The sequence below is a fragment of the Triturus cristatus genome, chromosome 8, assembly GCF_964204655.1.
Source record: "Triturus cristatus chromosome 8, aTriCri1.1, whole genome shotgun sequence".
NCBI classification, from domain to species: Eukaryota; Metazoa; Chordata; class Amphibia; order Caudata; family Salamandridae; genus Triturus; species Triturus cristatus.
Genome location: NC_140591.1, coordinates 396062620 through 396089548, shown reverse-complemented (window position 1 = coordinate 396089548; position 26929 = coordinate 396062620). Strand labels below are relative to the sequence as shown.

At 50.5% G+C, this 26929-nt stretch overlaps 1 protein-coding gene across 1 annotated transcript in view; it reads right to left on the bottom strand.

Moving 5' to 3' along the window:
- COG6 (component of oligomeric golgi complex 6) overlaps positions 1–26929 on the bottom strand; it is a 472069-nt gene that overhangs the window by 335090 nt on the left and 110050 nt on the right. The window lies entirely within an intron of this gene.

The following is a 26929-nucleotide window of genomic DNA, read 5'->3' as shown; positions in this document are numbered from 1 at the left end:
CCCCAGGGCCAAGTGCTGTGGTCAACCCCCCACTAAGCAGAACAGAAGGATGTACGCAGCATGGGGTTGGCTGCATCCCTGCCGCACACGGCCGAACGTTGTGAACGGCGGGGGGTGGCACTACGTATGGTATTACTTTACGGTAAAAATCCTCTAGAAATTCACCAAAAAAAACACAAAGGTTAAAATAATGTTATAGTTGGGTGTGATAAAAAGATCAGTTTTTGTTTAATAGAAAACCTTAGAAATTCACTGAAAAATACAAAGGTTAAACTAACGTTATAGTGAGGTGAATTTGTCAATGACAACATTAACGTTTTGAACTAAAAAAAAACATAGAAATTCACCAGTTATAGTTAGCAACACTAACTGAAACTTACACCCCCAACATACACTGCTTAGGACGTCCACAAACTGAAACATTATGAGACTCACTGTCCTGCATGAGATGACCACCTGTTCTACACTAAGATAAGAAGCTCCATGACAGAAGCAGTAAAGCTTTATGCAATTACACAAATTTAATACAACTATTCTGATGTTTACAGACATGCAATGGCACATGTGGTAGTCTTTGGCTGGCAACAGAGTGTGCGTGCAAGGTGCTGTGTTTTCATCTAAAACCTTTTGTCTCCTACTACACGGGCGGTGTTGGACATGGCTTTCTCTGCAGGGTCATCTCCAAACTTTTTTCAATCACCCTCCTGGATTTTGAACTCTTTTTTGTTGACTTTTAGGGCCCTGTGCACTTTACCACTGCTACCCAATGCTAAATTGCTTGTGCCCACTACTTTAAATATAGTAAAATTGGCTTACACCCAGTTGGCACATTTAATTTACTTGTAAGTCCCAAGTAAAGTGGTACTACATGTACCAAGGGCCGGTAAATTAAATGCTACTAGTTGGCCTGCAGCACTTAGTGTCCAACTTAAATAGCCTTTTAAACATGTCTAAAGCCTGCCATTGCAGCATCTTTGGGCAGTGTTAAACTGCCAATTCGACTTGGTAAAATAAACCTTTCACCTGGTCTTAACCTTCATTTTTAATACATATGTCACGGCTAGGGTAGACCCTTCACAGCCCATGGGCAGGTTTCAGTGTATTTAAGAAGTTGGACGTGTACTTTTAACTTTTACATGTCCTGGTAGTAAAAAACTCTTACATTTGTTTTTCGCTACTGAAAGGCCTGCCTCTCACGTAGGATAACATTGGGTTACGTTATTACATTTGATAAGTTATAACTTTCAATTGGGAGCAGGTCGAAATGTTGAGTTTGGTGTCTAACGAAATGTAATTCAACACCATCTTTTATGGTAAAGTTAGACTTTAAGTTACAATTTTGAAAAAGCCACTTTTGGGAAGTTGGCATTTTCTTGTCCCAACTATTTGGTGCCTGCAGCCTGAGTCATGGGTCACATGATTAGGTGTAATTAGCAGTTGTTCTTTATGTATTGCTTCCAGCAGACAAAGGGGGAATAGGTGTTGTCAGGATTGGCCATCTCTGACTTGATGGGGGAGAAGCTGTCACCTACCACACTTGTACATCACAAAGCCTCTGCCTCAGCACACTCACAAAGGGTTTGACACTAGTCTTTTGTGCTTCCAGACAAGCTGGGGCCAGGGTAGGGAGGCAGAGAATTTCAAGCACCTCTGGGGTGGAAGCCTTTAGAAAATTCTCCGATTTCAAAGCTGGCACAAAGGATAAATAGTGGACCCTCAGACCCAACTCTTCAGTAAACCTCTGGACGTGTGCAAGACTCAGAAGGACTGCTGTGCTGCAGTCAGAACCGCTACTCTGCTGCTCTGCTACTCTGCAGCCTGAGTGAAATGGACTGGACCTTCATCTTAAACCCAGGACCACTGAAGTAACTCCAAGGACTAGCTTGCTGGCCTCCTGATCAGAGCCTGCGGGACTAAAAGGGTTCCAACCACCTTAAACCCAGCACCTGGACACATTCTGCTGTGGTTCTTACCCCCCCCCCCCAGTCCTGGACCCTTTGAAGTAGGCCTGGAGGAGCTCTGCCAGCACAGCTGTGATCCAAGCAGAACCAATGCATTGCAACGTGTTGCCTCACAGCTCCACATCAAAGCCACCACTGCGCAAAGCATCCCTGACTCAGGACCCCACAGCTCTTTGATACCTCCTCGACGCAGTACCTTGCATCGCAGCCCCGCAACTCCTCGGAACTGCAGCTACACAATGCATCCTCGACACAGAACCTTGCAGCGAAGCCCCACAGCTCCCCAGAATCGCTGTTGCACAACGCACACTCAACGCAGGACTGTGCACCATAGCCCCAGCCACTCAGAACCGCTGCTGTGCAATGCATCCTCCATAACTGGATCTAGCAATGCTCATCATCCAGGATTTTAGGTACTTTGTTCAGTGAGGCTAGCTTGGTCCCTGTATTCGGCCCCCCTGTAGGCCTAAACTTGTGACTTTGCCCCAATTCGGCACAACCAGAGAACCAGGTGGCATTTTGTGCTTTAGGCATTATTTGCACTTAAATCTTTAAAACTGCATGTCTCTGGTTTTACTGATTGGATTTCTGTTGTTTTGGTCTCAAGCATTTATTTAATGTTGCTCTATTTTTCTTAATTGGGATTTTGTCTGGTGCTTTCACTTTACTATTCTTTGAAGTGCTGCATAAATGCTTTACACATTGCCTCTAACTTAAACCTGGCTGCTTTTGAGCCAAGCTACCAGTTAAGCACAGGTACATTTGGGGTTGTTTGTGTTTCATCCTGACAAGAACTGTGGTTGCTGCTTTAGTAGGGTTTCACCCCTCTCAACCAATAACCCAAATTCCTGCTGGCGGCTTTTGAGTAATCAGATACGAGTAACTTCGGACTTAAAATTCTTATTTCTGTGAAAGAAACTTGGGTTTTTTGTCAAAATGAAACAAGATTAACTTGAAGCCATAAATGAACTTAATGTCAGCAGGCATATCTTTACTGATACCGTCTGTTTCAAACGAGGAACAGGCATGCCTATATACAGAAATACGATTCTAGCTGGGAGCTCACAGTTCTTGAGTGACCCCCCTGAACCCATAACAGAATCTCTACATTCCGCCTGGCATCCACTAACTTTGTCATCCGATCTCAAGCAGTGGACAGGAAAGCGCTAAAAGTTAAAGAACACTCACAACTTGTGTGGCAGAGCTAAAGGAAGGCCACTCACTACTTTACTAAAATCTCCCTTTACCTCACAGGTTTATAGCATGAACCAGCGCCTCTTCACACTACTCGTAGGGACGAATATTATACAAGACAAGTCCTGGCCTACGTCCAGGCCTACGTAAGGCTGAGACCGTGACCACCCCCCCCCCCAGCTCTTTGCTCACCCAGCAGCCTTTGCGACGGGACATGCCTGTGAGAAGTGAAAACAGATGTGCAGAGGAATGTTTTGTGCACTGGGCGGTCCCCATCCTGTGCTACATTCTCTGACAAGGCCAAGGCCACGCTGAACCACTTGAAAGCCCGAGAGAGGTAGTGGAGAGCTAGGGAGGGAGAAGGGAGGGGGGTATGGAGGAAAAAAGGCCCGCTCCTAGAAAAGAGACAAAAGTACCATTCAAAAGTCAAGCCAGGCACAAAAAGACAAAAACTAATAGACCATGGGAACATGCCACCTATGCAGAGGGAAAGAAACGCGGCAGCTCAGCCCCGCCCTCTGCTCGGGGGGCACCTAATCAGGGCTCATTCCCCAGAACCACTGGTTACCAGGGAGACAACACTTTTCAATGCGCACTCTTTCAGGGCAGGGTAAGTTATGCATGTTGTGATTGTATCCTGTGAGCAGCGCACAACAGCGGACTGTTCTCAGGGTCCATCACCAAGGCACCCTGAACAATGGAAAACAGACAGGCCTAACGCTGCTCAGCATACGTTCATTAAACGTCCCGGGCTAGTCAGCAAGAGATTAAGTGGAAAGAAAGCAGATTTTTTCATTATTGGTAAATTACTCCTTTTGATCGAAACGAACCTCGCCACGGCTGGTAATCACAAGATAGACTCGAATAAATATGATAAAATTCGTAGGCCGCGGCTTGTTCCCTCTCCTTCGTTGTGCAATGAAACCTCTGACTTTACACTTGAGACATTTATTTCAAACAAGGAAGCAATGAAGGTTTACATCATGTAATTTGATTTTCACCAGTAAGCCAATGAACTTATTCATAAGGTACGAGTGCGAGTCTGATATGCACGTGCTCACAGCCTACTGCCCTTATTCTCAGAAACGTTTGTGTACATAAATAGAACTCGTGGAAAGAAGGGGTTTCTGGCCTCGATAGTGATTCGTAATTAGTTGAATTGGAAGGAGAAGAGCTTTTGGTTTGGAAATTCCATTTTTGAATGAAGAATGCACGTTAGTCTGGTGGATTTTACATTATCAGAAAGCATAGATCAAACACCCTTTGACCTTAATGACATCATAGCAAGTGACATCATATGAGCAATGACCTCTAACTCTTCTCAGACTGATGACAGATGACCTCAAACCCGATGACACCACAGTATTTGACACTGCGGAAGTTTCACAATAACTGAACGGTTACTACATCAGCAGCACAACGCAGACAAATGTCAGTTTCAGATCCCACCAGTGCTAGGGTGCTGACATGGTCTTTGAATGAGGTGGAGAGGAATACTTGAACTGATCTGTAGCGAACAAGTGAGGCGAGTGGCCCATATCTCCTCTACAATGGCTCAAGGGGGTTCTTCTCCGAGAACATTTAGAAAAAAAAATAGGTCATACAATGAATTTAAAGCACAATTTTCAAATACATTTACAAAACAAAAACACAGGCTCTGAAAGGGCTCTCATCAAATATTCATGTCCATTTATGGTGTGCAGGGAACATGAAAACCGAAGCTAATTTCCTCATAATTTGCCCTGGGTGCCCCTATATGTCAAAAATCACCTCCATTGTGCCAGTCACAGCATTTTGTCATGGGTTCCCCCATATGTCATGGATGCCCCTGATGTCAAAAATTATATGCAACATGCCAGTGCCGGAATTTTTGCCATTGACAAGGTTTATATGCTATGCACTCACTGTTACTCATTCACAATTACACTCAAAACGTTGCTCACTCTCACTCACACTCCAACACACCCTCACACTCAGTCATAAATCTTTATTCGATTTATAAAAATCATAAAAGCACACATTAAAATACAAGGGTTCGTACATCGCACTAAAAGATACATCAGTAAAATAGCGATTTCATCCTCATCCAAAGAACAATTATCCATAACTCTTCCTGATAGAAGAAGCCGTTATTCTAAAGCTCTCAACAGCTTGACAAGTTTCAGAGAATTTGGAAGAGTATAAAGACCTAGTGCTTTCTTGGTATGGGCTAGGGCTACGCCATCTCAGGAGGGGGAATAAGAAGCTGGTCTTAGGTTTTAATAAAATACGCAAAAAAATAAAAAGTGCACTGTGCATTGTTACACAGTATTATTGCAAGGGTTTCGTACATAGTTCAAAAATTACATCAATGAGACAACAGTTTCATCAACATCCAGGGAACAACAACTATCCATAACGCTTCCTGATGGATAGTGTCTCTCTTATAAAGCTCACAGCAGCTTGACAGATTTCAGGGGATTCAAGAGAGTATACAAACCTAAAGCCTTCTTGGTGTGAGCTAGGGCTATATAAAAATTGCAACGTGCATTGTTTCAAGTTATTATCAGAGGGACATGGAGGAAGATTTTCCAGCCTACCACCTTGAAATGGAAATGCGACTAGAAAATCTGAGAGAGAATACTTTGACCTAACTGAGGGGCAATACTCCTGCCTAACTGACCTCTCCGGAGGGTCCGAGAGGTAGTTCCCGCAGCAGTGAATCCAGTTAACTCACGCCGTGGGCTCGAATGCTGAGCACGTATTGCCTGAAAGATAAAAAGTTCATCTCTAACTGTCACCAAGCCACGGAGAGGGATTTATTTTATTTTATTTTATTTACTCATAATACCTCCCAGTCCTACCCTTCTTAGACCAATAGTCTGAGCAGAGCTCTGGGTAGCTATCTAACTCTCCAACTGAGACAAAATGGCACTTGGCACTTCAACCTCCTTTCGCCCCTCTATGCCAAATTGCCTGAAACCACATGGCCCTAACACCTTCTCCATCATCTTCCCCCCCCAACCTCTCACTAAAAGCGAAAAGAAACTTCAAACACAGACTAATTAAACAACACCCAGAAACACTATTTGCTGACATATACCACTGCGCTTCCAATGGCCAGTTGAAAATGGATCTCATTTTCTACACTGAAAGCCCTGGCAATTGGAACACCATTCTCAGAACGTATCTTCACATATCCAAAACAACTAGCACTCCCTACAGCTGCAAACTGATGATCTCAATCCCAAACCACCCTACGCGTAGTGGCAACACCTCTGCCACCATCTACACCAATGGCGCAGTCATGATCCAAGCCAACAACGACAACCTAGATGCATTTGACTCCCTCTTCCCCTTACTCCGCAACACCCTCAGTCACCCACGCCACTCCCACCCAAGCAACTCCCAATCCCCGACAGACTGACCCTCCTGGAGATCACACAAAATAATCCCAAGACCTATGCCAACAACGCCAACCTTTCCCCCCCGGTCATCAACCCCTCCTCCCACTACCCCTCCCCTGACGCGCAGAATACATACCTCCCTTCCAAAACAAATCAGAGATACATCTCAGTTGAGACTCTCCAAACCTCTGCCGACCGACACATACCCCCTCCCTCTCCAAACTACTATTCCCAACAAACAACTAGCGGACCTAATCCTCAGTCAATGTCTCCTAACTCTCTCCCTCTACCGGCACGCAAAAGGCGGCTCGTTGAATCACGACATGATTTTCCACACCCCTTGTCCATGGCTAACCATAGGGACAACATTGGAAACACTAACAACAAAAGCCAATCTCGCAATGACAAGCTCTCTCCTGGAAGACCTCACACAGGACAGCCAGAAGCCAGACCCCTCCACCCCCTCCTCTTTGGAGACGACTCAGAGACTTGCTCTGCTGGAAAGCCAGCTGGAAACTGTAATATTGGGCCTCAACAAAATATTACTGAACCTCACCACACCCCGGGAGTCTAGCCAACGCCCTCACCCTACACCCACAATTCCCAACACTATACACTCAAGGCCTCCCAAGGCTCAATGGCACAGCTGGAACACAACCCCCCTCTTGAACCAGAAACCGAGACCCAAAAGAACAAGAGCCGCAATGTTCACGAGAGAGCCGATGGATCTTGCCACCTCGTATGATACATCCTCTACTATCACCCCAAGCTCCAAGATCCAGGTTATCACTGGATTTGGAAGAGACCGCTCCTCACCCAGAATGTCAAGACCCCCAGCCTCCAACAACATAATTCTAGGCTACCTCAACCTACACTGGAATGAGGAAGACAACTAACTGATCCAAACCTTGAACGGGCTTCTACACAACAACCTTACCCAACACTGCACGGAGCAAACCCATAACAAAGGCTCAATCCTGGATGCCATTATTGCTCAAGTAGATACAGTCACTATTGACCTCATCCGACCTGTTGACTGGTCTGACCACCATGTCATTCTATTCCACATCAACCAAACGATCCAATGCCTGCCCCATTTGCAGGAACGCCCCACTGGGCGAGAAATCTAAGCCGGATTCCCCTTGCTGACCTGGAGGAAAGGGTAAGCTCACTGCTTCCCATCACCACAGGCGACCTCTCCACACAGAACTCCCCTCAAACTATAATACAACTATGACTTCCATTCTGGACCAAATAGCCCCCTTGAAACAAAAAAGAGTCAGGAACATTCCTCTAGATCTTGGTTCAACACAGACAAACTCCAAAAGAAGACAACTAAGAGCTGCAGAAAGACTCTGGCGGAACAACCAGTCCTTAATCCTCCTTGATCGACTCAAATTAGTACTTTTGTAAAGCTCTAGACAATGCAAAAAACAGGCCCAAAGAACTCTCATTAGGCAACAAACTTCCAAGCCCCCTTCATCCTCAGTTCAGGCCTCCAAAGTCCTGTGTGATAACTTTGCCAATTTCTTTAATGATCAAATCACCAAGACTGAGCTCTCCCTGGACGATCACCGCAGTCCCCCCTACAGAAGCTCGCCCCCAGGAACAGAAGAGTGAAGATATCACACCCAAGCACCCCCCAAACAACTGGAAATCCTTCAACCCCATCTTCGAAGCAGAGATCGTCAAAATGAAAGCCTCAGGAGTACCAACACTCTACTTTTCATCCCTGCGAAAACTCACAAACAAAAAACCTCATCTCGATCCTTCTCAGGAAATGCGCCCAAAATCTGGAACTCTATCCAAGTCCATATCAGAACTACCCCCTCGTTTTTAAAATTCAAAAGGCAGCTCAAAGACCTCTTCCTCGACTGATCTCTTCCAAATGGATAGCTGCTGACCAATCGCAGAATCTTGCCCATTGCAGCATGTGCCACTTTGACATTAAGACTTCTACCTTACCCACCTCCAGACTCGTTCCTTTGTCCCCACCTGCCTGAACGGGTCTCATCACGATTCACTGTGTATATTACTGCTATATTATGTGATTTTCTTGATATTAATGTTGTACAGCACTCTGAGACCTCAGATTCGTCACGAGTCAATGTGTATACTACTGTTATATTGTGTCATTTCCTCGCTACTAATGTTGTAAAGCGCTCAGATACCTTCGGGTCTGGCCAGCGCTATATAAAACTCTTAAATAAATAAATAAAATGTACAGTACCCAAGCGAAACCTAGTTAAATAAAATCAATACTGTGAGTTTAAGAAAACAGACAAATTAGATTGCATCTCTTGGTGTGAAGAAGCAACATTATAATTACTCAGGAAATGTTGCTGGGTAGATGGGGGATCATCAAGTGCCTCCTGAGGAAACTGTTTTCTACAACTTGGAGTTTGGAACTGTTGCAGTACCCCCAAAATCTAGCCCCGTAAGTGGTGATTGAAAGACATTTCGCTATATACAGGGCTATCATTTCCCCAACAGGCTTCTGGCCTAATTTGGCCGCAAAGCAAAAAGGTGCTTTGATTGCTCTATTTGTTTGCTGCACCCTCAGGACTAACAAAGAGTCCCTCTTTAGTTGTGTCTCGAAAAGAATCCCCAGATAGCAGAAGCTCGATATTTTATCAACAGGATTTCCTTGCATGTGGAAAGTTTTTGATTTAGTGGTTTTTGGGCCACAGTCGAATATATAGGATTTTCCAAAAATAATTTTCAGGTCCAGAGAAGACATGTACTCGGCAAAAGCGTCAATAGCTTTGTGCAGACTATTTGCTTTCCTTGCTAGAAGGACAGTGTCTTCTGCATAAAGGAGCATGGGAATAAAATGGCTACCAACCCTCGGATAATCAAGTTGCTTTTTCAATAAGTGAGCCTCCAGGCCATTTATATAGACGACAAACAAAAAAAGGGGCCAAGATACATCGCTGACAAACACCTCCGGTTGAAATTAATGAGTTTGTACTTTCACCAACAGGTCCATAACGTATTTTGACCGTGGTGTTCCAATGTAGTCACCGGAGGAGAATAACCAGAGGTTCCTCCAGCCCCACATCACCCAGCATGTTCCACAATTTACTGCGGTTAATATGGTCAAAAGCACTCGACAAGTCTATGATGGCCAGATGTAATGAGCTCTTCATTAATAAAAATTAGAGAGAGATTGAGACACTGCTCAACCGTCCCCATTCCCTGTATAAATCCATATTGGGCCTTCATGAGTATGTTATTTGCACTAGTCCACCCTTCCATCCGTGCCAGAAGCAGACTACCCAAGACTGTGGCTGTAGCATCAATTGGTACATTGACATATAGCATACTGTGTCATTTCTGTCACCTTTTTCAAAGATTGGAACCATGGTGGCCTCTTTCCAAGGTGAGCAGGCTAGTAATAGCAACTCTAAAGATATTGGTAAGCATTGGAGCCCAGAGGACATGATTTATTTTTAAAGAGGTTGACTGGGACTCTATCTGGTCCAGGAGCTTTCCTATATGTATTCTGGTTAATAGCTGCCTCTACCTTCCTCACTGGGATGGATTGGCTGAACTGGAAGGCCTGTTCCATACTTTTAATCAAATCAATATCCCCATGTTGGTGATCAATCACCTTATTGAATGGATTGAAAATTCGTGAAAAGTGTGCAACCCATGTTGTCTCTGGGATCAAGCAGTCGATTGTGGATGGAGGACCCTCTGAAAACAGTGGGCGGTTGATGACATTTCTTTCACCAAAATCAACTTTATAGTTTTTCTGCATAGCAATAACTAACATCCCTGTTTCCCAAAGAGTTTATGTGGGCTTTTGTGCAGGCACTGTCGAACTCCCACAAAATAGGAGCAGTGGAACTAGGGCGTTTAACTGTTAACCAAAATGATATAACTAAACGCAATATCTCAAAATCCTTGACTGGGGCAATAGCGGAACCCTCTGCTGACAGGCATCTATTATTTAAGTCAAGATTTTCTCTCACGATTTTCCCTTCGAAGACTTTCAGTTCAACCTGATCCCATTTTAATCTGGGACCTTGTTGGAACAATACATAATGTGAATGACAGGGGGCTCTGGATTCCCCAAACCAAATGTTGTTTATAAGGGCTGCTAGAGAGTCATGGTCACAGGCAAAATTCAGGATTACCGTAAAATCAGTAACCAAACAGCTGTAATTGTTAATCATTAGCTTAGAATCAATTGTGCTAGGCTTAACCCCTCTGTAAAGGTAGGATTATTAGTGACAACAATAAGCTTAGGTAACCAGGAAAGAGAATCAACGTGGGGTCTCTACTCTTGTCACGGGTTCTGTAATTGTTTCACTGTACAAATTTCTGGTGCACTAAAGGGAGGAAAGATTGGTTACCTATTCAATCTTATAATTCCCCTCAACCAAAGGGATACAGAGTACATTAGATTCTACCCTGAGCACACTCAGTACATTTTATAGTCCACAATATGTTGATAAAGTCCAATGACTTTTGATCTAAATTCAAGGTATTTATTCTCAAGATGTAGATATTTTCGAAAGACACAGCTTCAAGACACAGCTTGATGTCAAATTCAAATCACAGCATACACACCTAGGATTATTAGTGGATGTATCTTACACACAGTCAGACAAAAAATCTCATTCATTTGAGAGGACGATGTTGTTCAAGGCATCCCCATAATGGGAGTTTCTAAAATGCGTCAGTGCCTGTCCTTTCTTACTTTCCGCGCCTCACACCCTTGTGTTGCTAAGATCACAAATCGAGGAATAAAAGTCCCCTACCCAAAGGATACACAGTGTATAACAGGGTATTTGCATTTTGAATCGGCTCATTTAACATATCTGCAACTTGTGCTTTTCACTGGTCGAATATATTGTGATAGAAATTCACGCTCAGGATATCCACAGGGCCCATGCCAGAAAGCTGTAGCAATTGGTACCAAGGGGAAGAGATTAGGAGTTGACTTTTACCTTATTACATTTAAGAGAAAGCAAGACAGCCAAGCCACCAATCGCCCTCCCTGAGGATGCAGAGACTGCAGGATTACAATAAGAACAATATCCATTTATAGGGAAGTCCTTTAAGCTCCAAGACTCCAGGAGGCAAATCAGCTCGAAATCTGTGACAAAACCTAGCCAGTCCTCGTTCTCAGGTTTCGTGCGTAACCCGGAAATATTCCAAGACAACACAGTGAAAGGTGAATCTGATTCACGAAACAATGGATCAACACTTGCACGTGATCCTAGATTCTCTGGACTCTCTAGATTCTCTGTGGAGACCAGAACTCCCCTGTGGCTGTGCCAGGGTCTGATATTGTGGGAGTGAAAGAAGGACCAGATTGCATGTGGGTCAGTGGCAGTCAATCAAGTGGTAACCAAGGGGGATGCGGACAGGCCACCGGGATAACAGAGTCCTTGTAGTTGACAGGTGTTCCTCCATGCAAAACCCTGGGGGGTATAAAAATAACCCAGTGGTGACGCTCTCACTGGGCGGGAAAAATCAGCCAGATGTCTTTATACAGTTAAGAGGTTCCTCACCACCCCAGGGAATCTAAAATTAACTACCACACAATCTCAGTTGGATCAAACTGGGCGATGGCCAACACTCTTCTTACCGTTAAGATCTCTTGTGAAAGGCCTGCCACCTCCCCAGCATTGGAACTGAATCTATGCAAGACTTTATGTCTCAAGCTTTCCTCTGATTCTTTCCTTCCCGTATGTAAAATGGGAACACAGTCTAAAATGATAACATAGGGTGTTGAATCGGGAGGCAGGTGTAAATGTGACTGATGCGGGCGGTCATTTGTCGGTCTTTCAGAAAAAACCTCAGCAATTCCAGGTCAGACTACTTTTGACTGAGTCCCAGTATAGTTGTTACTAGGAGCTTCAGGTAGAGGTCGTTTAACAGCCAACTAATTACACTGCACCTGGTCATGAGTAGGTCGGAAGGATGGAACCCCAGGTGCCTTGGATGAAGAGAGGCCCGAGGACAATGGGTTGTTCTTCATATAAGCCTTCCCCATTAGGTTATGTGAGATGTGACCATGAGAAGCTACAATTTTCTCCAGCCCCTGCTCGATTTTTGCTAACAAGTCCTCTTTTAAAGCACGCACTAATGCCACCAATCTGAAGAATAGATTGTCATTGTGAGCATTTACCAATACACCTAATTGGTTCACTGTTCCTCCTTGAGGACAAATACTGGGTGGGAGGTCACTGGGCCCACCCATTTTGAGGGACTGGTGAGGACTTCCTCTTTCGTGGTAACTGCTTACTAAGCCTACTCTTTTTTGGCAGTGGTGAGTCTGTTTGTGAGGAACGGTTAATAGTAGCTGTGGATAGATTTGCGGTGGGATCCATGACCTCACCAGGCCCTTCCAGTGTACCACAAGCAACAAGGTCACTGCCCTTGTCGGCCATGCTAGACCTGACATCATAAACCGGGTTCTCACAAGGTGCAGCTCCCAGTTTTCTGCCAGAGCTCAATCACTGGTCAAAAGCATCACACTATGACATTCCATCTGAACCTATGGGTCTTGGGCAGTGGGTAAGGACAACGAACATCGCCTTACAGCATCTATTTTTTCCTCCACACAACCAATTTCTGAATTTAGGACACCAATCACTGAGGACAGGTAGTTTGTGATGGAAGGTGTGTTGGATATTACTGTTGGAGTGATGTTCGAGCCCCCAGGTCCTTGCATTTTCCTTTTGCCCATAATCACTGCTGTTACAAAGGTGCAGTAAAACAGTAGTCAATAACATGGATCCTAGGTCAAAGGAGAAGCCGGATCACATCATGATCCAAAACCCCAGATCGGACTATCACAGCCTTCACCAGGTGGGCGACCAGAGCCGCGCAGACGAGGAAGAAGTCTTGTCTAACCCGGGTGCCATGTAGGTGTAGTCCCTCTCAGAGGGATGAAATAGCCTCCATTGGTCCATCAAGAAGAAATCTGACATTAGGGCACTGAGGAGGCCTATCTCTGCTGTATTGTGGTGTAGGGGTTGGTCAGACTTGTCCAGGAAGAGGTCCGGAACCAAGTTCCATCCTACCCCACCCTCAACCCCCCCTCCCACCCCCAGAGAGAATCTTGGTTCAGGTATGCTTCCGAAGAATCCCATTCAGGGCGGCATAGGTGGATTTCTTGACATGGACCAGGGGTAAAAGGAGCCAATGAGAAGGACCTGATCATAGAGGGAGACCTTGATAAGGACAAAGTGACTGTGCGGGTCTTGCCAAATCCGGAGGGTGTGGTCCAGCAGATGCTTAGCCAACAAAATGGCGACTCCACATATGCGATAGATATTGCCAGATGGAGCCTTCCCCTCTCCCGGCCTGACATTACATGCATGGTACTCTCGGCTCACCCTGTCCCCGTGTTGGAGCCGGCCTCGTGGCGTGGTCCTGTTCCCCCTCGCTAAGCCGCACGAGGTCCCCTGCACCTCGGGGCTCCTCCATTTTTGATTGTACGTGACTCTACGCAACCACCTACGTGACCCCGCTCCACCCGGCCTCGGTCCCAGCGAGGCCCGACATCAGGGCGCCAACCCCTGGCCAGGGGGATACCACGTGAACACCTCCCCACTCCCGGCGGAGGGCAGTATCGATGGGACCCCCAACCGTCCTTCCACACCTAGGTGCGATCGCCCCACAGCTCTCTTGGGCCTGGCGCCTCTCCTGCTGGGCGTCTGGCCGCTCCCGACCCGGCCTCTCCACCCCCCCCCCGGGCGCAAGGGTCCGGACATCAAAGGGCTCCAGACCTATATCTGGGGCGACCCGGCAACAAGACGGCAGTTGTATCCCGGAGTCCAGAGCCCTGCTGATCGGATCGCGGCTGACCCTACGGAGAAAGACTCATCCTGAAACTACACTCTGAGCCCTGCTGACGACGTCGCGGCTCCATCGTGCTTAAAAGACCTTCACGAACCTTTGGGGCCCTGCTGACGCTGTCGCGGCCCGACCTTGTTGAACTTACCATCAGAGCCCAGCTGACCTCGTCGCGGCTCGACCGAAGCGGACCTACCACCGGAGCCCTGCTGACTGTGTCGCGGCTCGACCCAAGCGGAACTACCACCCGAGCCCTGCAGACACCGTCGCGGCTCCCCACGTCCGAGCTGCTTTGAGACCAGCACGAAAGGTCTGGCGCAGACCCTCCCCGTACCAGGCTGGTACTAAGACTGTCCCGCTACCCTACCCCCACAAAGACATTGAGACTCTTCTGGATCAATCGGTCCCCCTGTAAATATATTGAATGTGCTACCATTGATAAAGTACCAAGATAAGCAACTGATACGGAGTCCTGTGTAGTGGTGTTACTGGGCCTAGTACGATCACAGGAGAAGGACCTCTCCTAGGAGGCTTCTCGGCGGCGCTCGGCTATAACTTTGCGGTAGGAAGGGGCCCCAGAGTAGCCCCCCCGACTCCCCGGTGGTCCTCCCTCCAACATTTGGTGGCCAGCGACGAGATCCGAGCCAGACGCAATCGTACAGGCAAGTAACGCACCCACTACCTAACCAGACGGAAAGAAGGGAACCATGAACGGCCAAGAAGCAACCGTGGCTGCAACCTTCCAGCCGGAAAGGCTGGAAGAATACACCCACAAAGAACTGAAACAATTCTGCAAGGACAAAGGGATCCCAACCACAGGATTGGGCACCAAGGAAGAAATGCAGAAAGCCCTGAAAGCCTGGGCAGAATCCGAGACCACTCCACCCCGAGCCGAAGGGACCTCGGCCCGGGACGGAAACCTGCCACCGACCATGACCCCGACAGATGGGGGGCGAAGCATCCCGGAAGCCGGCCTATCCCACGAAGAAATGCAAGAACGGGAGAGGGTCCGGACACACGAAATGGACCTCGCACGACTCCGGCTGGACGGTGAACTCCTGCTAGCGGAGAAGAAACTAGCCTTGGAGCAACTACGGCTGCAGGAGGAAATCGAAGAAAAGAAACGGCATCGAGAACTAGAAGAGAAACGGCTAACCCTCGAGCACGAGAGGGGCCTCAAGGAACTCAAACTAAAATCCAAAACGGGGGAGACCAGCACCCCCGGGGCACGGGACGCTCTGCCACTGACCGAACCAAAGGTTCATATCCCCAAGGATGTCGTCAAGGAATACTACAAAAACGACGACATCCAGCAGTGGTTCCGAGCCTACGAGGTAGCCATGACCTCCCATCGGGTACCCCGGAAGGATTGGGGTGCCGGCCTATGGGGGAGGTTCCTCAGCGAGGGCCGGGATACCCTGCTGCAACTCCCCGACGCGGTGATGACATCATACGACCAACTGAAAGAAGCCCTACTCACACGCTACGGACTATCAGCCGAGATGTACCGGCAGCGCTTCCGGGACTGCAAGAAGCTCCCCGGTACCACATGGGTCGAATACGTGGACTTCTTCAGCCGGGCCTTTGAAGGGTGGATAAAAGGGAGCAAGGTCACCTCGTACAACGAACTGTTCGACCTCATTGTCTGGGAGCACCTCGCCAACAACTGCTTTGTGGAACTAAGGCAACACCTCCTGGACAGTAAGCTGACCGAGCCCCGGAAGCTCGCCGCCGAAGCCGACCGATGGGTCAACACCCGGGTCCCCCGGAACCCCGTGGGGGACTACCAACGGAGTACCACGGGACCTCCTCGCCAGCGGGGCGGAGGAGGGGGGTCCCACCGCAGTCGAGAATTCCCGGCCGGGCCGCCCAGAAGCCCGCCACGAGGCCAAGCCGCCAACCACACGTCCCCGACCATGGTCCGAAGAGGGACCCCCATCGCCAGGCCTGGACCCCGACCAACAGTGACCTGCTTCGGCTGCCAACAGACAGGCCACTATGCGAGCGACCCAGCCTGCCCCGTGAACCGACGGAACGGGACCGCTGGGCCCCCTCCCCGACAAATAGCCGCCGCAGCCCTGGGGGAAGGAGAGGAAGAGGAGGAAAACCGCGAGGACGGGTCCCCCGAGTGGGAACCAACTGCCATGTCCCTCGTATGCCTGGGCCCCCGAGAAATGGTGCCCCGAGCTGCCATCCCAAGCAACACCCAGAAGTACCAGCAGTGGGTCACCATCAATGGACAACGGGCCGAAGCCCTCCGGGACACTGGGGCCAGTGTGACCGCTGTCCGCTGCCACCTGGTGACCCCCGAACAAATCCTGCCGCATGTCCTATGCCCTGTCCGGACCGCGGACAACACCGAAAGCATGTGCCGGATGGCCAGGATCCCCTTCGAGTGGGGAGGAGTGTCAGGCACTCTAAAAGTAACTGTCCGCGACGACGCCCCGGTGGACTGCCTCCTGGGGAACGACCTAGAGAGCTCCCCCTGGGCCCAGGTGGAGCGCCGAGAGCATCTGGGGATGCTAGGGCTGCCCGAGTGGGCCTGCGCCACCACCCGGTCCATGATCGCCCAACCAGCCGCTGCCGCGGACCCCGACGAGCCTACGGGTCAAGAACTGCCACCCTCATCCGGCACGGAGGAACCGGACGATGAGGCCGGACCCTCCGAACTTTCCCCCGACGATGCCGCCTCCCTCAGCGAGATCCCCGAGCTGGCCCAGTGGCGCCACGACGGGGGCCCCACCCGCGAACAATTCCAGCAAGAGCAGAAGGCCTGCCCGTCCCTCGAGGGGGCCCGACAGCAAGCGGCCGCCCAGGCCTCGGGGGACCCCACGGGAACCCACTGGATCTATTGGGACAATGACTTATTGTATAGCGAGCAGAAAGTCGCCGAACTGGGAGCCGGCCTGGTGTTGGTGGTTCCCCTCCGATTCCGAGAGTTCCTCCTGAACCTGGCGCATGACGTGCCCCTCGCCGGACACCTCGGGCTAGACAAAACTTACAGCCGCCTAGTGACCCATTTCTATTGGCCCCGAATGCGGAGAGACGTGGACCACCACTGCCGGTCCTGCCCGACCTGCCAAGCTAGCGGAAAGACTGGGTGTCGAGTCAAGGTCCCCCTCCAACCGTTTCCAGCCGTCCACACCCCGTTCGAACGAGTAGGGATCGACATCGTGGGGCCCCTCGACCCCCGAACCGCCCTGGGACACCGCTTCATCCTGGTACTGGTCGACCACGCCACCCGATACCCCGAGGCCATCCCACTCCGCACTGTGACAGCTCCAGTGGTGGGCCGGGCCCTGATGGGCATCTTCTCCAGGGTGGGGTTCCCCCGAGAAGTGGTGAGCGACAGGGGTACGAACTTTATTTCGAAGTACATGAGATCCCTCTGGCAACAATGTGGGGTCACCTACAAATTCACCACCCCTTACCACCCCCAGGGGAACGGACTGGTCGAGCGGTTCAACAGAACCTTGAAGGGGATGATCAAGGGCCTGGAGGAGCCCCTGAGGAGGAGATGGGACGTCCTGCTGCCCTGCCTCCTGTTCGCCTATCGAGAGGTACCACAGAAATCCCTGGGCTTCAGCCCCTTCGAACTATTGTATGGGCACCCCGTCCGAGGGCCCCTCAGCCTGGTCAAGGAGGGCTGGGAGGCGAACGTCCAAGATGCCCCCCCCCCGACGTCTACCGGTACCTCCTGACCCTGCGGAACCAGACTCGGAAGTTCCGGGCCCTGGCAGAAGCCAACCTCGAAGCCAGCCAAGAAGACATGAAACGCTGGTATGACGAAAATGCCTCGACCATCGAGTTCGAGCCGGGCCAGCAAGTCTGGGTCATGTCGCCCGTGGACCCCTGCGCCCTGCAGGACAAGTGGACCGGGCCCTTCAAGGTGGTCGAGAGGAAGAGCCCCGTCACCTACCTGGTCGACATGGAGTCCCCGAGGAACCCCCTCCGGGTCCTACACGCCAACCGGCTCAAGCCCCACTTTGCCCGAACTGAACTAAGCCTGCTGCTGGCTACCGACGATGGGGGCGAAAGCGACTCCGAGCCCCTACCAGACCTCCTGGGGTCCTCGGGCCAAGACGGCTCCTTGGAGGGCGTCCGCCTCTCCGCCACCCTGACACCCGAACAGCGCCATGACTGCCGAAAGCTGCTGCAACCCTTCGCTGCCCTCTTCTCTCTCACGCCCGGGGTGACCCCCTGGTGCGTCCACGACGTGGACACCGGGGACAGCCCCCCTGTGCGACACCGCGCCTACAGAGTACCCGACCGAGTCCGAGCCTGCATACAGACCGAGGTCTCCAAGATGCTCGCCCTCGGAGTCATCGAGCCATCCGACAGCCCGTGGGCAGCCCTGTGGTCTTGGTGCCGAAGGCCGCCGCCCCCGGCACCCCCCCGGAACTCAGATTTTGTGTAGACTACCGGGGCCTAAACGCAGTCACCAAGACCGATGCCCACCCCCTGCCACGGGCAGACGAGCTGATCGATCGCTTAGGGGCCGCCCGCTACCTAAGCACCTTTGATCTCACCACTGGGTACTGGCAGATCAAGCTCACCCCCGGCGCCCAGGAACGATCCGCTTTTTCCACCCCCGATGGGCACTACCACTTTCGGGTGATGCCCTTCGGTATGAAGAATGCCCCAGCGACCTTCCAGAGGCTGGTGAACAAGGTCCTGGGCTAGAAGCTTTCAGCGCGGCCTACCTCGACGACATTGCCGTCTTCAGCAACCACTGGGCCGCGCACCTAGGACACCTCGGAGAAGTCCTGGCCGCTCTCCAAAGGGCCGGGCTCACGATTAAGGCCAGCAAGTGCCAGATCGGTCAAGGATCTGTGACCTATCTGGGCCACCAGGTGGGGAGTGGCCAGGTGGCGCCCCTCTAGTTAAAGGTCGATGCCATCCAGGCGTGGCAGCCCCCCGCAACCCAAACCGCTGTCCGGGCCTTCTTAGGCCTCACAGGCTACTACCGGCGATTTATTAAGGATTATGGCAGTATTGTGGGGCCCCTCACAGAGCTCACTTCCAAGAAACAGCCCAAGGCGGTGCACTGGACGCCCCGCTGTCAGACCGCTTTTGAAGCCCTCAAGGCGGCCATGTGTGCTGCCCCTGTGCTACAGGCCCCTGACTACAGTAAGGAATTTGTGGTTCAGACCGATGCCTCGGAGTACGGGGTCGGGGCGGTCCTCTCCCAGATGGACACCGAGGGCCACGACCGACCTGTGGCCTTCATCAGCCGCCGACTGCTGCCACGAGAACAGAGGTGGAGCACCATCGAGCGGGAAGCCTTCGCCGTGGTATGGGCTCTCAAGAAGCTCCGGCCCTACCTTTCCGGACCCACTTCAGAGTTCAAACTGACCACCGGCCCTTGCGGTGGCTAATGCAAATGCGGGGCGAGAACCCCAAGTTGTTGCGATGGTCCATCTCGCTGCAAGGGATGGACTTCACCGTGGAGCACCGGCCCGGCAATGACCACGCAAATGCAGACGGCCTGTCCAGATTCTTCCGCCTCGGCGAGGAGAACCCCCAAGGAGATGGGTGACTCTCCCTGCCTTCAGCTGGGGGGGACGCGTGTTGGAGCCGGCCTCGTGGCGTGGTCCTGTTCCCCCTCGCTAAGCCGCACGAGGTCCCCTGCACCTCGGGGCTCCTCCATTTTGGATTGTACGTGACTCTACGTAACCACCTACGTGACCCCGCTCCACCCGGCCTCGGTCCCAGCGAGGCCCGACATCAGGGCGCCAACCCCTGGCCAGGGGGATACCACGTGAATACCTCCCCACTCCCGGCGGAGGGCAGTATCGATGGGACCCCCAACCGTCCTTCCACACCTAGGTGCGATCGCCCCACAGCTCTCTTGGGCCTGGCGCCTCTCCTGCTGGGCGTCTGGCCGCTCCCGACCCGGCCTCTCCGCCCCCCCCCCCCGGGCGCAAGGGTCCAGACATCAAAGGGCTCCAGACCTATATCTGGGGCGACCCGGCAACAAGACGGCAGTTGTATCCCGGAGTCCAGAGCCCTGCTGATCGGATCGCGGCTGACCCTACGGAGAAAGACTCATCCTGAAACTACACTCTGAGCCCTGCTGACGACGTCGCGGCTCCATCGTGCTTAAAAGACCTTCACGAACCTTTGGGGCCCTGCTGACGCGGTCGCGGCCCGACCTTGTTGAACTTACCATCAGAGCCCAGCTGACCTCGTCGCGGCTCGACCGAAGCGGACCTACCACCGGAGCCCTGCTGACTGTGTCGCGGCTCGACCCAAGCGGAACTACCACCCGAGCCCTGCAGACACCGTCGCGGCTCCCCACGTCCGAGCTGCTTTGAGACCAGCACGCAAGGTCTGGCGCAGAGCCTCCCCGTACCAGGCTGGTACTAAGACTGTCCCGCTACCCTACCCCCACAAAGACATTGAGACTCTTCTGGATCAATCGGTCCCCCTGTAAATATATTGAATGTGCTACCATTGATAAAGTACCAAGATAAGCAACTGATACGGAGTCCTGTGTAGTGGTGTAACTGGGCCTAGTACGATCACAGGAGAAGGACCTCTCCTAGGAGGCTTCTCGGTGGCGCTCGGCTATAACTTTGCGGTAGGAAGGGGCCCCGGAGTAGCCCCCCCGACTCCCCGGTGGTCCTCCCTCCAACACCCGGTGACTCTTGTAATCTGATATGTGTGTCTGTTGCAGAAGAGCGATGCCCGGCTGTAGGAAGCAGGAATAGCTAAGGATTTTCTGGTATTTCGTGTAATGGGTGAGTCCATTCAAGTTCAATGAAATCACAGTCAGGTGATGGGGCGAGGATATGAACCCCCATGGGTGGTGTCTAAAAGGGAAGATGGTATGAAAGAGGCTTGTGAACTAAGGGAAAGGCGGTGGGGAAATGGGAGGGGGCAGGTACAGAAAAGAGGTACTACAGGTAGACAACTAACTTTGAACAGGCCGGAGAGAAGGCCAGGACTCTGTGGTGCAGTGACCCTGACCCTCCCGAATAGTATGTGCATTTTGTGAGCGGGGGGCTGCTATGTGCAAGGCCAAAGGTGTGGGACCCCTAAGGAAGCAGGAAAGAATTAGCAGTGGATGACCAGGAGGTGGATGGGGGGGACCTGCAAGCAGCAGGGTGTACGTTGTAGGGGAGGTGGTGTGTCGAGGTGTAAAGTAAACTGACCTGACCTGCAGGGACTCAAGAGCGTGAAGTGTCACCTGGGGGCAGCGGGCTTCAGGGGGGCCCGGGAGTGTGTGTCCTTACGGGGAGGACGTGCCTTCGGGCCTCCCGACCATTGACTGGGGATTTCCTCTAGGTGCTGATGTTCTTCAGCTGGGAACCCAGAGGGGTCCAGGGGCCTGAGTGGTTGGGTGTCAGAAGAGTCTGCAGGGGTACCCTGGTCCATGTCGGTAGACATTGCTGCATCCAGATACCCCTCCAGCTGGTAAGGTCAAGGAATTTCGTTGTTTTGTTGAAATGGGTAATCAGCATGACTGCTGGATCCAGAAGGCAATATTGAATGCCAAGTTGCCGAAGGCAAGGTCATAGTTGCAGAAAGCCCTGAGTTTCTGGGGAAAAGTCTTGGGACAGGAAGATCTTTTGCCTGTCATGAAGAAAAGAACCATGCTTTTATGCTGCCTGAATCACTTGGATGACCTGCTGGTGGTGCAAGAAGCAGGCATTAATCTGCCTCAGGCCTTCCTGGGTGTGGGGGGGGGGAGGGGGCAACGTAGACCGATCCTGTTGGCAGTTTGAAACTCCAGGGTAGGACTGAAGGACCGACCGGTCAGGTCAGGCAGGAAGCAGGCCAGAAAGCCCATGATGTCATCCCCCTTTAGATTGTTTGGCACCCTTGAAATCCTGAAGTTCTCCCTGCTGGAACGGTCCTCCAACTCCACAATAGTCTGATGAAATTGCCAATGATCCTGTTCCCAGTCAATGGAGGTCACAATCCTCTCATCGACCTGATCTAGGGGGGATTCAGCCATAGTCAACCTGGCATTGAAAGCGGCGATGGCCTGGAGAAGGCTCTGTGTGTCCGCCGAGGTCTTTGAGATATTTTCCGCCACCTCCGTACTTAATGTTCCAAGCTCCCTCATGATGACATCCGAGGCGGAGTCCGACAAGGGTTCCGCATCCTTTCCCCGAATTAGATTGCTACCATGTCACCGCCTCTGTGAAAAGGAGCTGGCTGGTAGAATTTGAGATGTTGGAGGGGTGAGCAGGGTGATCCAGAGTGGTCTAGAAGCAGCATCACACAGGTGTGAGAGGGGTGGGCAGGGCCCCAGCGGACAATCAAGACCAGGACCGGGAGGGAGGCCGGCATGATGGTACTGAAAACCAAGGTGGGGCAGTCAGGAGAGGGCCCCTGAGCGTGTCTCGAAGTAGGGGGGGCAGGCACACCGCTTCGTCAGCAGCAGTGATGTGCCCCCCTCTAGGCGTAGATCAGGTAGGCCCCCGCAACCCCTGATGTAACGGCTCTATAGGCACACCTCATGGCTACAAGGGGTAGGCGACCAAGCCTATGTGCAAGAAAATAAGACAGGCCACTGCATCCACTGCACTACAATACCATGTGGGGAGAAGGGTCCCATTGCTCTGACAGACCTAGTCAGCCGAGTAGGGAGGCAGAGGGGGGGGGGGGGGGAGTGAGATGGCCCTGAGGACTGTGGAAGAAAGTCTGTGCCCTCTCAACTACAGCAGGGAGACAGCAGCAAGAGAGGAGGATGCAGGCTGCAGGTTTCCGACTCTGCCCCTGTAGGCTGACGTAATCCCTGTGGCATCTCTGCGACTGAATGGGCTGGGTCAGACGCCTGCTAGCAAAATGGTAGGGTGCCGTGCCCATGAATGTTGTATCTGGGCTAAAGAAGCTGTCCAGCCCTTTTCAGGCCTCCTCTGTCCCCAGGCCGTCGGCCACGCACAGGGAGACAGATGATCGTGGGCCCGGGCCGGGGCGGTCTTCTCCTAGCCCCTGGCGGATTGAGGCGGCTGAACATTATCGACCGCCATCCCAGGGATGCAGGTGCAGCAGCAGTGGGACCACCGGCCCGCGACGCCAGCGGTGCAGCCAAGTGGGTTAGTCGGCGGTCTCTGGTATCCTGTCCTGGAATGGCGGCGTCGCAGCAGTCGATGTCTTCCAGGCACTAAAGGAGAGGACAGCCTCCTGTGAACAGAGAACCCCTTATTTCATGGCAGCTCCCCCCAGATGGCAGCGGGAGGAGGCCAGTTCAATGCATGCCTTTGAGGGCTTGTTTAGAGCCCACTATCTTATCTGGGCGCTTGGCTTCGCAGGTAATATTTTTTTAAACATTTCCCAAAAGTGATTTTAATCTGTCCATCATTGTATTTTGGAGCCTCATACATTTGGTGAGTTGATGGTTATTTGATGTATTTTCTTTTTCTTTTAAGATTATTTGAAAATTATCGAACAAAGCGAAATTGATTGATTGATTGATTGATTAACCGCCTAAGACAAGACAATGTGATCTGTTCAAAATTCACAAACCACCAGAAAACGCCACATGTCTCAGGCAAGAAGTCAGTGTGGTTTTAATTTTGTATTAGTAAAATGTGGACACGCCTCATTTTTAGGTCTGGTGTTAGCCAAGACCTTTTGATTTTACTAAAATGGTATGTATGATCTACTTCCACAGGGTGACTTTCCGCCAGCCCTCTTCCTCCATAGGTCTTTTAGTTCCGCCCACTGCGTCACACAGCATGGGGCAATGGATCAGCCAATTAGGCACTAGCTAACTTCACTGTGAGTGACATCACCATGTCCTCCACCATGAGAAGAGCATCACACAAGGCAGTTCCCTGAAGTGCCAGTCTCCTGTGGTAATGCTTTCTGAGATCAAAAATATTTTGGGATTTTAGACTATCTTTTTAAGATTTGTGAAGGCCTGGCAGTTTTCCCAACAATAAAGGTTTGTAAAAATAATGTTAAATTAAAACAAGCATTGTCAAAGCCAAATGACTAGTGGCAAACATAGAAGCATAGTCCTGTGTTGAATCCTGTGTTGGGCAGAGAAAGCATCCATCAGTTCTACTGACGTATTGGCAACACAACCTCTGGTCAAAGAGCTTGGCCTTAAGCCAGGTGCTGCACACAGTTCCCGTCCTACCCAAAGCCGCTCTGCATGGCCTTTGACCTTGTTTGGCAAATTCCACAAACCCATGCATATAAGCTACACATAGACTGGACTAGTACATTGCCCTGAGAAAGTAGAATCACTTGTTTCCAAGCCCTAATACCATTGCTTTATTGTGAACATGCTAATTCTCTTGTATGCCCTAACTTGTGCAGATACACTTCATCTCTGAATTGCAATATTGTTTTTATGTTAACCAAACGTGCACATTAACTCTAAAATGTGTGCAATGCTTCATGTATCGAAGACGTCAAGAAGCAGTTTTATTCTGTGTTGTACAATTGCACATTTTCTGTGTCATTTAGTAAACTTAGCCTCATTTTGAGGATTGGTGCCACAAAGCATGAATGATAAAAAGCACTGGAGTCAGTGCTGGTTTGTATTTCTGTATCTAGTCTTCAAGGACTTCACATTCATTTTCACACTGACAGCAAAGCACCTGGAAGAGGGGGTGAAAGTGACGAGGCAAGATGCAGATTCCACTATTGTATTGTGACCCCTAGAGAACGCAGCCCAACTATTACTATGGAAAGCTTAAGATGGACACCAGGCCGATTCGCTTGGAGGAGCTTTCTCTCCCCCATTAAAGTGATGCCAAGGAGGAGGGTCCTTCCCGTCCTACCTTGACACCCTTGCTTTGAGAGACTACACCGCGGCTGGGAGTAGAATTATCGTCCATCAGACCAGGATCCCCTGTGACCTAAGGAGTATTAAGAAACAATTTCCTAACATTAAGGATAACCTAACCCACTTCCAAGAGCAGCTGTAAAACGTGTTTGAAGTAAACAGACCCAACAGGGCAGATGAGAATTAGCTACTGTGACTAGTGGTGCCGAGTGAAGTGAGGAAGCTTTCGGTTCACATTTTGGGGATGATGCAGATTTACAGAATTACAAAAAGCTTATACCCTGTCTCTGCAGTTTTTGTTCTCAGGCCCAAGCTGTCTTACCTTAGTGTCTGAACAAGCCAGTGACACCATCCAGCCTGGAGACTTGATTTATAGTGAGTGCACCAGAAGAAGACCACCCGCAACCCCGCTGTGCCAGCCAAGTTCTGCTCATCACCAACAAAGCTGTCAAATGTCTTGGTCTGGTGGCATGGATCCACTCCTCCCAGTGCAAGCAAGCTGCACCACCGAGAGACAACAGCACACCCTCCTCTGAATCCTCACCTGCATCCAGCCCTGGGTCTGAGCCGTCTGTCCAAACTGTCCCTGTTGCTGATCCACCTCCTACAAGTGGGCCAGGCCACTAGTGCCCTCCTTCTTCATTTGACCCTCCAGAACTGTGCAATGCTGCACCCATCACCCCTCATCATTGCCCCCTCTAGTCGAGGTACGCAGCGTTCTCTTGGATTCTGGATTCCTCTGTGAGTCTGGTCTGTTATCTTTGCCACTGCCTTAAGCATCTGGTTGTTGGTGGGGTACATCACGGCTGTAGAATGGGGCGGTATCAAAAGGCCCAACTGCACTGAACCTGCCCTTTAGTGAAGTAGAAGCTCAATCGGTTTGAACAACTCCTACATGCTGTTGCTTGAGAAATACAGGCAAGCCATTAACCTCTATTCTTGTTGTTTCTGCACTCACATGTCTGATATAGTGGGAATCTAATTTACCAACTGCATTCGTGTTTAATTTCCTAAACTACTGTACACATATGATCGACTCGGTAAAGATATCTCGCAGTACATTACCTGGCTTCCTTGCAGGCTCTTGAGTACTCCTGCGCAGTCAAAACTCTACTCTTCAATATGTGGCTTCAAATAGCGTCATGCCAAAATAGTACCAAGTTTAATATGATTCATAGAAAAAGAGTCCTACATACTCAAGAAGGTACTTGCTTCTAGTTTTTCGACTGGGGAGCCCAGCATGCAGAAAAGTTGTCAATAATATACATGCTGGACAGCCTGACCTCCTGCTTCTGAAATGTTTTCTGCTACTAACAGAACTGTCGGGTAAAAATACAAATTACAACTATTTCTATTAACATAAAAAAAAAAAAACTATTTGTATTATGCAGTGAAAACCTTCTGAAACTTTCCAGTTTTTAAACTTTTGGCTCACCGGTGTTTCAACCTCTGCTGTGCCATCGGATCACCTAGGGGCATCTTACCAACTATAAGCTTTGTTGTAAAATGGTACTGAGCCATCAGCCTTGCACCGCCTCAGGCTTGTCAGAGGTTTTTCAAGACCTGGGGCCAAACGTTAATGCAGGGCTCTCTCACACTTCATCCATTTTGGCCAGGTGCCATAAGAACCTATTTCTATGTAGTGAAAACAAAATGTACTCAGAGAAAAACATGGCACTAGGTGCCATCTAGTAGTATGGCCACATAAGGAGTCTCATTACTGAAGAAGATGACAGGCTTAGTTTTAATTAGAAATCTATCAATACATTTTGCTGAAGGAGCACAGGGGCCTGAAAAGCGTGTGGCCTCGGCATAAT